The sequence below is a fragment of the Lagopus leucura genome, unplaced genomic scaffold, assembly GCF_019238085.1.
Source record: "Lagopus leucura isolate 7727_CA_CO unplaced genomic scaffold, USGS_WTPT01 Super-Scaffold_100002, whole genome shotgun sequence".
Classification (NCBI taxonomy): Eukaryota; Metazoa; Chordata; class Aves; order Galliformes; family Phasianidae; genus Lagopus; species Lagopus leucura.
This window is the reverse complement of record NW_024962263.1, coordinates 42,071,598-42,083,932: the sequence shown is the minus strand read 5'-3', so window position 1 is coordinate 42,083,932 and position 12,335 is coordinate 42,071,598. Positions and strand designations below refer to the sequence as shown.

At 37.8% G+C, this 12,335-nt stretch overlaps 1 protein-coding gene across 9 annotated transcripts in view; it reads left to right on the top strand.

Annotated features, from left to right (window-relative positions):
* PTPRM (protein tyrosine phosphatase receptor type M) overlaps window positions 1–12,335 on the top strand; it is a 450,209-nt gene that overhangs the window by 206,323 nt on the left and 231,551 nt on the right. The gene's annotated exons all lie outside the window — the stretch shown is intronic.

The following is a 12,335-nucleotide window of genomic DNA, read 5'->3' as shown; positions in this document are numbered from 1 at the left end:
GCTGCAAAATCCATCTTTTCAGTTTGGATTTAGTGTTACAAAGAACGAGCATGTCTCTGGGGATGTTTAAAGCTTTAAGATCTTGTTGTCTGTAGGAAGATCTGTATTCACACATTCTCTTTTCTCAAACGTGGCTTCTGTGGTAAAAAAAAAAAAAAAAAAAAAAAAAAAAGAGCTTTGTCAAATCTGTTTCTTCCTTAGCAGCAGGCTCTGTGTGGTGTATGGAAGTATGAAGTATCAGATTTGCAGCTTGTGCTGAAGAGAACTGAGCAGAAGCTTTTGGGTTGCTAAACTTGACCTACCATAGGATTGGACGTGTACTATATAACTGCTTTTTCAGTTCCATTTCAATTGTGACATGTAACCAGATTTACCTCCAACCTGTTTTAATTGAGAAACTAAGAAAGGTACAAAGTGAAAACAAGTCTGATTTCCATAACCATTGCATCCTGCTTACACAAATTAGGATGCTTATGTTAAAGGACATAATCATGTGGTGCCCTAAAGCATTTTAATTTTTACACTATCTGAGCCAGTAGGGGCACATTGTGATTCTGGGCCATACAAACAAACTGATCCTTACTTAAAGGAATCTCTGTTGTAGTAACTTAAGCATGAAGTGAATTTTCTCAGAAAATAAAGCATTTTAATTTTTAATACTCTCCAAAATCATTGTAACATTCAGAAAACAGAATTTCAGTACAGTTCTGGAATGTTTTTGCAAAAATGATCTAGCATCTAAGCCTAGTTATGAAAATTGTGAATTCTATAGATGGCATTTGCCCTCTCGGGTGCTCTCAAAGGATCAAGAGCTTTTTTGGCATGGAACTGATTCATTAAACGTAGGTCGATAGTGTTCAACTTATTGTGAGTTGAGTATTAGTAAATTAACAAAATGACATTGCATAAGAAGTCTTTTCCAATGTAGTGAGATGCTAAATATTGCTGACATGTTAACTACCAATATCAGACCATTCTCCTGCATATCATGGAAATTGCAGACTCTCAGATAAGTACAGTAGGAGGTTGACAGTGAAGTCATATGCAGTGCAAAATAGATGTTGGAAGAATCAGTAAACAGCTGCTGACTCACTAGGGGAAAATTAAGGGGTGGAGAAGAAAAGTGGTGAAATGTTTCATTGTTAAGCTTAAAGTAAAATTTTTGAGGAAAAAAAAGCTCTTATATTTGTTTGTGTATATTGTTTTTAGAAGAGATCAGTAAATTTAAAAAAAAATCTTATTCCTACTGTGTTGTGAATGTGTTAAAAAACAAATATTTTTTTAACTATCTGTATTAATTGTTGAGGGATGTGGTTTGCTTTTGCAACATGGATGGCTTTTTTTCTGTGGAGTTGTAGTAACAGAAAATGTTTCTGATTCTTCTCATAACTGCACTCCTTTGTTTGCAAAAGGGTAATACACTAAGACAAAAAAGAAAAAAAGGAGAAACTTTGTTCCTCTACACAAAACTGCCTTTGCATCTATTTATGTGGTTTTATGCTGCACAAAAAAAAAATCTCAAGTGTGAATGTTAGTTTAACCTGCATGGAGGTATATGGGGTTTGGGATAGATGCTGATCTCACATTTAGTTGCTGAACTCTCCATCTTAGTTTCTAGGACACTAAGGGAGGAAGATCTGCAAGAGTTCTGTGCGTTCAGCTGGGGAAACATTTCTAAGCCCTCACAATGGGCAGCTGAGATGCAGACTTCTGTCTTGGAGTCATAGAATGGCCTGGGTTGAAAAGGACCTTAAAGATCAGCTAGTTTCAACCCCCTGCTTTGCTGCCAACCTCTAGACCAGGCTGCCCAGAGCGACATCCAGCCTTGAACTGTCTTATGGCTTTGTAATATCATACTAACATCAGCATCCAAAAAAATTAAATCGAGAGCTGATTTGTTATTTGTAAGTGCTTTTGGAAATGGCTGCTGATGAAAAACAGCAAGCTGAAGCAGCTAGGTATGTTCTGATATTCATTCTAATGCTATGTTTCAAGCAGGCAAATGCATTAATAACCTGCAAAGTACAATGTGCACGTACCCCAGTGCATTTCCTCCAGCAATGTGGAATAGCATATTATGTTTGCAGTCAAAACTTGTCTTTGCTCACAAAGGCTAATGTTGATGATACCTATGTAAAATGCAGTTTTTAATTGCAGAGAAGTCTCAGAAAGAGATGCATAATTTGTTTTCTTAATCTTTCACTTGTCTTAATTCACTGCCACTTTCAAAATATGAAGATAACTCGTTACTGTGCGCTTCCATTTAGGAGCATTTCTTTCACTTTCACACCTGAAATTCTTTCTAACAGCAAATGTAAAGCATTGCACTTTGCTAAAACAAAACTATCAGTTAGAGTAATTCTTCTAATCACTGTGCAGGTTAATTTTTAATTTACATTTCTGACTTCATGAAGAATGGGAATAAGAAACAAATCAGTAATGGATAGAGAATGAAATTATAAACCAAGAAATGCAGACAGATAAACTTGGGCTCTTTTGTAATGTTATCTGAGTTGTATCCTTCAGTATCTTGCTTCATTTTGTCCAACCATGTAAGCTTTCTTTACTATAAGTAGTGAGGGCTCAGTTCAGTTCCCTAAACTTACGCATCAATTGAGTGATTTTGAGATTCCTCGTTGTGTCCCTACTGGTATGTTTTTGTCAGTCCCAAAGGGCAAGGTTCTCCCATAGAATCTGTCTTATCTGAAATCCCATTAAAGGGAACTGTGAGATGATGGAGCATTTCAGATAGCAATAGATTTCTATGTATATACAGTTGAGATGAGCCCCAATAATCGTATCCAGTCATGCACAGCTAAGTTGTTTATATGAATCTGTTGTTAGTGCATTTGTATTTTCAGATTTCTCTGTTTACTTGTGTGGGTGAAATCTTGATAGATTAGTGCAGTAGCATCTTCATTCCTGTATTGCTTCTGTGGAAGACGAATGTTTCTATTCTATTACTCTTAAGTTCAGAACTATTACATAGCAATTAGAAATGTGAAGATAATTACCTCTTACAGATACATTATGGTGCAGTTATTTACTGCTAAGTGAAATGTGAAAAGTTGATATCGAAGTAGGTAATAATGAAGGCAAGGACTTGACAAAAGGAACTACTGTTTGTAGTTTCTGGGTTCTCAGTGAGGAACTTGTTTGATGCATAAGGAATGTGTGTCTACAGTTATGCAAGTCTGCAGATCTCGTCAAAATAAACTACTGTGGAAAATACACACCATTCCCTATGACTCTTAAGCATCTATGTAGCATCCCAGTAATGCATTGCTATAAATCCAAAGAAAATTTGGGCAATTACAGATATCCACTTGCATGCTCTGTTAGCCAGCTAAAGCCTCGAAGAAAAGGGCTTTGTAACATCTCTTTCACATTTCATTTCAAAGAATGTTGTGCAGTTTCATCTGCAAAATTTGTTCTGATAAGCTCAGTGAGCTGCTGAAATTGTCTCCTTTCAATAAATCTACAATTACACGTTATTTAGAGCATCCACTGTTGACTAAATCACAGTATGGAAGGGCACAAAATGTGCATGCAATAAGAAATACAGCGAGTGGATTGCAGTTCTTTTTACACTGACCCCACTCATCACTTTGAAAGAATCCCTTGCTCAACACTTACCACATTCTAGACAAGATAATCTGTTATTCACAAATCCTGTTGTTATTTTTCTTATTTCATTCTTAACAGTAAGAAGAGTACAAACATCTTTCTCAAAACTGTTTCTGAATCATCCTAAATGAAGATCTTTGGTGTCCCTCAGGGGTTTGTGTGCTCATCTTTATCAGTGACCTGGGTAGTGGGATGTTGTGTACCCTTAGCAAGTTTGCTCGTGCCATTAAGCTGATGGTGCAGTTGACATAAATAAAGGAAGGGACACCATTCAGAGCAACCTGGACATATTTGAAAACTGGGCCCATGTGAATCTAATGAGGTTCAGTAAGGCTAACTGCAGTGTCTTACACTTGGGCTGAGGCAGTCCCAGATATGTTTACAGATTGGGAGAAGAACTCACTGAGAGCAGCCTTGTAGAAAAGGAGTTGGGAGTTTTGGTCAATAAAAAGCTTGAAATGAGCCAGCTATCTGAAAGGCCAGTAGGGTCCTGGGCTGCAACAAAAGAGGGACGGCCATTAGGGAGAGGGAGGGGATTGTCCCCTTCTGCTCTGTTCTACTGGGACCCCATCTGGAGACTGCATCTGGACATGGAGCTATTGGAGTGGGTCTGGAGGAGGGCCACAGGGATTATCAGATTATCATAGGGCTGGAGCATCTCTCTTATGAAGAAAGGTTGAGGGACATGGGCATGTTCAGCTGGGAGAGGAAAAGGCTTTGAGGCAACCTCATTGCAATCTTCCAGTACTTAAAGGGAGTTTACAAACAGGAGTGAGACTGACTTCACATTCTGATAGTGGAAGTAGAAAGGATTTCAAGTGAAAGAAGGGATATTTAGATTAGATACTAGGAGGAAATTGGAAGGTGTCAAGGCACTGGAACAGCTGCCCAGAGAAGCTGTGGATGTGCCATCCCTGGAGGCATGCAAGGACAGGCTGACTGGAGCTCTGGGCATCATGATCCAGTGGCGGCAGGGGGCTGGAACTAGGTGGTTTTAAGGTCCCTTCCAACCCAAGCCGTTCTATGATTTTTTCCCTTTTTTGAGATTGCTCTCCAAAGGGACATTTGGAATTTACAGCAGGAATTTCTGTGAAACTTAAAATGTCTGAGATTTGTCAGGAAATTATTTTCTTTTTTCCGTGTCTTCTACTGAAGGATAGGAGGAATGTGTTTAAGTTTGTTATGTTACATGATACACCACATGAAAAGGTAAAGGTAGGAACGTAGCCCAAACACTCCTGCGAGTGGTAGGATTTGATGCTGAGGATTGTCCTCTCCAGTCCTGTGCTACTGGCCCAGTCCTTGGTGTTGTTCCAAGGTCACAGCATATGCAAGAGTCGTGCATAAGTACTGTAGCAAATCCCTTGGGTTATGATCAATTAAGGAATCAAGTCAGCCACACAAGGGAATTTGGATTTAAATAATCCATGGTAATATGAGAGAAATATAGTTTTAACTATATTTTATTTAATACTAAGTATTTAATAGACTGTCCAGTATGGAAAACAAAATCATCAGAATCTTTTCACATCTAGATCCGTGTTATGTATTATCTACCATGTAAGGAGAAATAAGTTCCAAATAACGTACAGTTATCAAAGACAGAAGAGATTGCTAGGTCTGTGTATAGCTATATAAATTCTTTGCTATTTTAAAATACAGACTGCGGAAATTTGGGTTTTTGGCATGGAGTACATGTTGTATATGCAACTGCATCATCTCATTTTTCACTTGTATTCTGCCATTGCTCTACCTAATTCAATTCTGTGATTTCTGGTTTTATCATCTATTTGTCTGAGATTGTAAACAAGGGACGGGTGCCGTCTTTGTATGCATTTAGCTTCTAGGTCAATTGACTATTGAGTAATTACATATTCAAGGCCTACTGGTAATGTAAGTGATTATTATTAGCTATTTTAGATTAGATGCAACTGCAAGAGCATTGTCTGTTTTGTTGCTTATTTCATGATATGACATATTATTTTTAATTATTTAAAGTGTCATGTTTTTGGTAGTAGGATTCTGTTGCAAGCTGTGCTCGTATAGTGTGTAAAGTTTTCTCTTTTAGGAGAATTTTTTTTCCTGCAAGGTTTTTATCTCTTTGGTTGCCTTGTTGCATTTAACTATTTACTTATTTTTATACTGTATCTATTATCCTCTCTGCTAAACCAGTGTTACATTTTAAACCAGTCAAGTGTGTCTCTCAGAGTGTTATTATGGAGAAGCCTGCAGCTCAGGCAGGTGTGTTCTTTGCTGGGAAAAGAGATGGCTGGAGGGCCAGGCCCAGAGAGTTAAATCCAGCTGGCGACCGGTCATGACTGGTGTTCTCCAGAGTCAGTATTGGGGCCTGTCTTGTTCATTATCTTTACTGATGACCTGGATGAGGGGATTCAGTGCACCTTTATTAAGTTTGCGGATGATGCCAAGTTAGGAGGAAGTGTCGATCTGCCTGGGGGTAGGGAGGCCCTACAGCAGGATCTGGACAGGCTGGATTGCTGGGCTGAGGCCAGTGTGAAGAAGTTCAACAAGACCAAATGCCAGATCCTGCACTTTGGCCACAGCAACCCTGAGCAATGTTACAGGCAGAGTGGCTGGAAGACTGTGTGGAAGAAACGAACGTGCAGGTGCTGGTCAACACTTGGCTGAGCCTGAGTCAGCGGTGTGCTCAGGTGGCCAAGAAGACCAATGGCATCTTGGCTTGTCAGAAATAGTGTTGTCTTCAGGAACAAGGAAGTGATCATCCCTCTATGTTTGAGCCTCACTGGTGAGGCTGCACCTCAATATACTGTGTTCAGTTTTGGATCCCTTACTACAAGAAAGACATTGAGGCACTGGAGCATGTCCAGAGAAGGGTAGAAAAGCTGGTGAGGAGTCCAGAGCACACATCTTGTGAAGAGCAGCTGAAGGAACTGAGATTGTTTAGTCCAGAGAAAAGGAGGCTCCAGGAAAGCCTTATCATTCTCCACAGCTACCTGAAAGTAAGTTGTGGCAAGGTGTGGGTCAGTTACTTCTCCCATGTAACTAACAATAGGACTAAATAGAGTGGCCCCTTGCACCAGGGCACAGGTTGGATATTAAGAAAAATTTCTTCTCTGAAAGAGTGGTCAGGCACTGGAATGGGTTGCCCAGGGAGGTGGTGGAGTTACCATCCTTGGAGGTGTTCAAGAAACATTTAGATGCTGTGCTAAGGGACATGGTTTAGTGGAGAAATATTGGTGTAGGTGGACAGTTGGGCTGGATGATCGTGGAGGTCTTTTCCAGCCTTGGTGATTCTGTTATTCTAAGTGAGTCAGCTGGTTTTGACTTTGTACCTGTGGAGGAACTGAAAGCAATTATATGATTGATTCCTTAGATTTATTTCTGTTTTTCCTCTTCAGTTTTGGTAGATGCCTGTTTGGGAGATGAGTAGTAGATCGAGGCTTTAATAAAATAAAAAACGGCTAACTATATTAAAGATGATCGGTGATTTTTAATATTCAGTCTTGAATGAGAAATTTTTACTGAAATTCTCTTGTAATATGAGTAGGGATATGCAACTTCAGTAATAACATAACAATTTTTAAGTAGGTTGCATTGAAGAAATGTTACTTGATTTTTATTTCTTATTTGTCACGCACCATTAAACATCTTTTCCTCTAGGCTAAACCAGACATCTGCCACTTTGGCCTACTTCTCAAAGAGAAATGGAAGTTTTATTGGCATGACATCATTACCTCCATGCTTCTTTAGAAGAAAAAGAACAACCTGAGGAATCTAGGATAACTTTTAATACCTACATTTTAAACTACCTTTTGATAGCAGGCTAATTTACTATTTACTAATTTACTAATAGGTAAATAATTACTGAAGTTTATCCACCCTGGTGTGCATTCACTTGCACCCACATGCCCCTATAAGTTCGTATTGCATTGTTTGGCATCAGAGCAGCCAGTGACCTCGGAAAGAATGTAGAAAGTGCAGGGAGTTAATGATGTTTATATGTAGACACATCTGATTTTATTGACATGAGAGTAGGATTTGAAGAGTCGTGAAGCTATTGTTGTGAATACTGGCAGATTAAAAAAGCAGCTTACAAGCTATTGCCATCATTGTCGTTATTTCAAAACTTTAAATGCAAGGTTGTTTGTTTTTTTAAAAACTAAAAGTAAAATTCAATTTGTGAAACGCAGTAGGGTAGAATTCTGAAGCTACAGTCAAAAACCATACAAGGCACTACTGCATTCCACGTGTCAGCCTGGAGCTCATTTTTTTGTGTTTGCCACAGGCTGAAGTCTCAGAGGAGTCCATAACATTTCATTTTTAAAGCTGATGTCAGGTATTGCCAATAAGCGAGCTACATTTTCTTTTGTCTAGTGTTTTGGAAGCTCTAGGTATTTAGTCCATACATACGAATGCCTTTCAAAATGTAAGCACAAATGGAAACAATTAATGACAATTTTCTACTAAGAAAGAAAGCAGCTGTCGGTTTCCTTTTTTGAATTTTGAAAATTTATTTCAAGGGTACAGTAATTGAATTATTTATATATATATATAAAAGGGAGGCAAGAGGCAAATGAAAGAGGCCTGGCTCTTGTCAGTGATGAGTAGTGACAGCACAAGGAGACTAAAACTGGAACATCGGAAGTTCCATACAAACATGCAGAAGAACTATTTAATGATAAGGGTGATGGAGCTCTGAAACAGGATGCCCAGAGAGGTTGTGGAGTCTCCTTCAATGGAGTTATTCTAGACTCTTCTGGACACCTACCAGTGTGATCTGCTGTAGGGAACCTGCTTTAGTGGGGAGATTGGACTTGATGATCTTCTTGAGGTTCTTTCCAACTTCTGTGATACTGTGTTGAACTGTGTCTTGGGAGCTCTCCCAGATCAAAATGCGTGAGTAGCTGAGAGCAGTAATTCAAAATAATAGTTCAATACTTATGCTTGAATATTCCATAGTAATAGATAAGAGAAAAAGAAGAAATTGTTTAATATATTTTTTAAATTTCTGTGTGTTTACTACACTTGGTTTACTTCACATGGTTAACTTTTCATGGAGAAATAGAAAAATTGTCTAGAGGCCTTTTTTTCCTTCCGTATCCTACAGTATGTTATATAGCATGCCAGCTGTATTTCTGTTGTTTGTGACATGTTTTGGTCTAGCTTTCTGGAAAATCTCAAAGGAATGAAATTTTGTAAATTTTTCAGCCCGCCTATCCCAGTAGTTCATGCTGATAGAAATTTTCTTTATCTGTAAGGCTAATTTTTGTTGCAGTATAAATGTATTATTTCTTAGATGTTGAGACAGAACAAGTTGTTCTCTTCCTTCTTAGAGATGTTTTCTACCTATTGAAAGATTTTTAACGTTTATGTTATGTTTACTGAAAGACTATGTTTATTCTCTTGTCTTTTTTGAGCAGCTTTTCCATATGGAAGGTTTTCTGTTACTGTTGCTTTTTCTAGACCTGCCTTTTTCTGAAAATTGTAACCATGAAATCTCTACAGTTTTATGTACTGAAACATAGGAATCTAGAATAACTCTTTGGCTGAGCAAGCCAGGTTCCCTCAGCCTCTCTTTATTATTTGATGCATTCCAGCACCATCTGCTTTGCTGACCTTCTTAGTTGTTTCAATTTTTTGTCAAAATCTCATGTACTGAGGAACTAAAAGGTGTGCACAGTGCTCGAAACACGTGCTCACCAATGCCATATATACAGAAACAATCACCGTCCTTGACCTACTTGCTGTGGTCATGCCAATGCAGTCCCACGTGTAGTAGTTAGTGTGCAAAGCGCACACTTCCTAGCTCACATTCATCTCCATCCAACAGGATCTCTGGGTTTTAAGCACTACTGCAAAGCTGGATGCTCCTCTGCCAGTTCTGATGCACAAGGTCATTCCATTCTCAGTGCAAGACTTGCATCTTGCTTTGTTGGTCTTGAAGCTGAGTAGGTTCAGCTGGTTGAGATCCCTCTGAATGGCAATTCTGCCTTTCCACATAGCAAGTGCCCCCGAGTTCGTGATCTGTAAGCTTGGGGGTTGCATTGTTCAGATCTTTGATGAATGTGCTAGTCAGTATCAGTTGCAATGTCAGTCCCCAAGGATTACCACTTCTAACCAACCATCAGTTAGACTTTAGTAGGCTGCCCAGAGCCGTGTCATCTTCTACAGAAATGCAGCCAAAGCATAATTCCCTGTTAAATGTTTGTCTGATGCTTTGCTTATGCCTAGTGAGCAATTCTAATGTGTGGGAACATGGGAACTCTCCTGATAGTTGTTGGTGAGCTGAGGTTGGTTTTATTTTTTCAGATTTCGTTGGCGAGATCTTCTCAATATCTCTGTTGCACACACTACTGAAAATTTTGAGAGGCACCAAGTCTTAGACAAATCTCTGCTAACTATATTTTGCTTTGGCAGGGAACCAAATTTTCAGTGTAGTTTTTCAATGAGGTTTTGCTTTGAGACCACAATGTAGTATTTTCTCTTAGACTAAGCCTGCTTAGCTTCTTCCTTTATGGAAAGTTTATCTTAAAATACTATCAAAATCCTTACTAATAGTGGAGATACAGGTATCTCCTAATCAGTTTCCAAAACACAGGATCTGCTGCCTTCTCATATGAAAATATATGTAATTTTACCATACAATGTGTCCTTAAGAAGTGCTGAGTTTCCATATGATATGTTCTTAGCAATTTGATGGGGCTAAGAGGGATTTCTATGTTGTGTATTGTCCAATTATTTATTCTATATGTTGATCATTATTAATTCTTCTTCCCTTTAAGAAATAGAAAGAAATAGAAATTCTCCTTCCCTTTAAGGACATAGAAATGTCCTTAGGAAAAATAGAAAAGGAAAACAACATTTTTTTTTTTTTTTAAATTTAATCTTATACATGTTCTTACGGAATAGATGTTAATATATTTGAGGTACCACAGGTCAATTTTTAAGCAAATTGGATGAGCAAAACAAGAAGACTTGTAAATACCTGTCTCATCTGAGTACCCTTCAGCATACCTGTACTTTCCCTACTGTAGGTTAAAACTTTTATGTCTTGGATTTGTACTGTTTGCAACCAGTAAGTTGGAGCTGATATTTATAGTGGAGTCTAATACACGAGACATTACGTACTTCAGTAGTCTTGGTATATATACTGACTACTTTTCTTTTTTGTTAAGCAGCCATTCTGCTTTCTCTTTTTTTTCTTCAATATTTTACTAGTTACGCAGTTCTGCTGCACCCTCTTGATTTTATCTCTGTGTTTGTACCAGGCATCTGTGCTTAGGGATTTGACCAACTTCTCGTATGTTTCCTTCTTGTATGTAACATTTGAAGGCACAAAAAATTTTCCCCTTAGTTTCCCACATTTTCTGATGGACAAAATTAAGATTCTTGAAACAGCTTGGATAACTCCTTCTCTTCATTGGAGCAAATAGTTGCAGTCTTTTTTTCAATTTTTACAGACATATGAGGACTTCATAGATAAGTAAAAGAAATTGTATATGTATATATGTCTGTATTTGTCTCTATACAAGATCATTTGAGATTTAGACCTTTCTTCTTAGGTATCTGTATCACTCTGTGGCTACTTGGAACTTGTTTAATATGCACAGTCCAAGTGCAGTTTTTCTACAAGTGCCCCACTGCATCCTTTCCCTCCCACCTTTTGATACTTAGAGTATCAATCTTCTGCATTATTCAACACAAAACTATCAGCCTGACCAAGCATAAGCTACTCACCAGTACAGCAGAACAGAGCATAATGTTTTTACAGGTTGCAAAATATGTATTATGTACATATGCACTGTAAATTGAGGCAGTTATGACCTGTCTCTCTGGTTTAAAGCACAGCTCTGTCAGTCAGGAAGAGCTCTGCATTTTGCTTGGACTTGAAATGCTTATCAACGTTAGCAGTGTAAATGACTTGAATACATTTTTCAGATGATATGCATTTTTGTTACCTTAAGAACCTGTGTAGTACTGTATTTTATGCAGTTTACAGCAGTTTACACACAGTCTGTCTATTTCAGCATGATTATTTCATCTGTTAACTGAGTTGATTTCCAAAAAATTCTGTCTGTCCATATTAAAGAGTTCCAGAGTATTTTAGACATAGGCAAGAATGAAAAGCCAAGATTTAGCTCTTATTTTCTTATAGTTATCTTGTCTTTCAAGTTTGTGGATTATAACTTAGGTAATGAATGAAAAATGCCTTATTTTGTATGCAGTAGGAAAAGTTCAGTGGGAATGTATAGAATTTGCATTCTTAGTTGTTTGTAGTATTATAAGTGCAAGTGAAAACAACGCGCTTGAAGTTAAATAGATTACATGAATACTTTTTTTTTTCTTTGAGTAAGTAAAATCACATTTACTTAACTAATAATCAAGGTGAAATAGAGAAATTACTTGGAGACAGAGAAAACATTTTTGGTATTACAGAATGAAAAATGTATTCCTGTAAGTAAAATGGATCCCTTGTAATATTGGCATAGATGAGGTATTGACACTTAATGTTCTTTTGGGATATGTTTAATGAAAGCAACCTCACAAGTCATTATAACTTCCCAGTTTAATTCCATTTTTTCATGTTTACAAATGGCATGTTGCATCTAATATGTATGTAGGTCACTCTGAAACTAATGCCTCATATATTTCCATTGAAACTACAACAAATATAAAGAGTGCGATAATGCTATTTGATGGAGCACATTTTCAGCTACATAACGCTATTC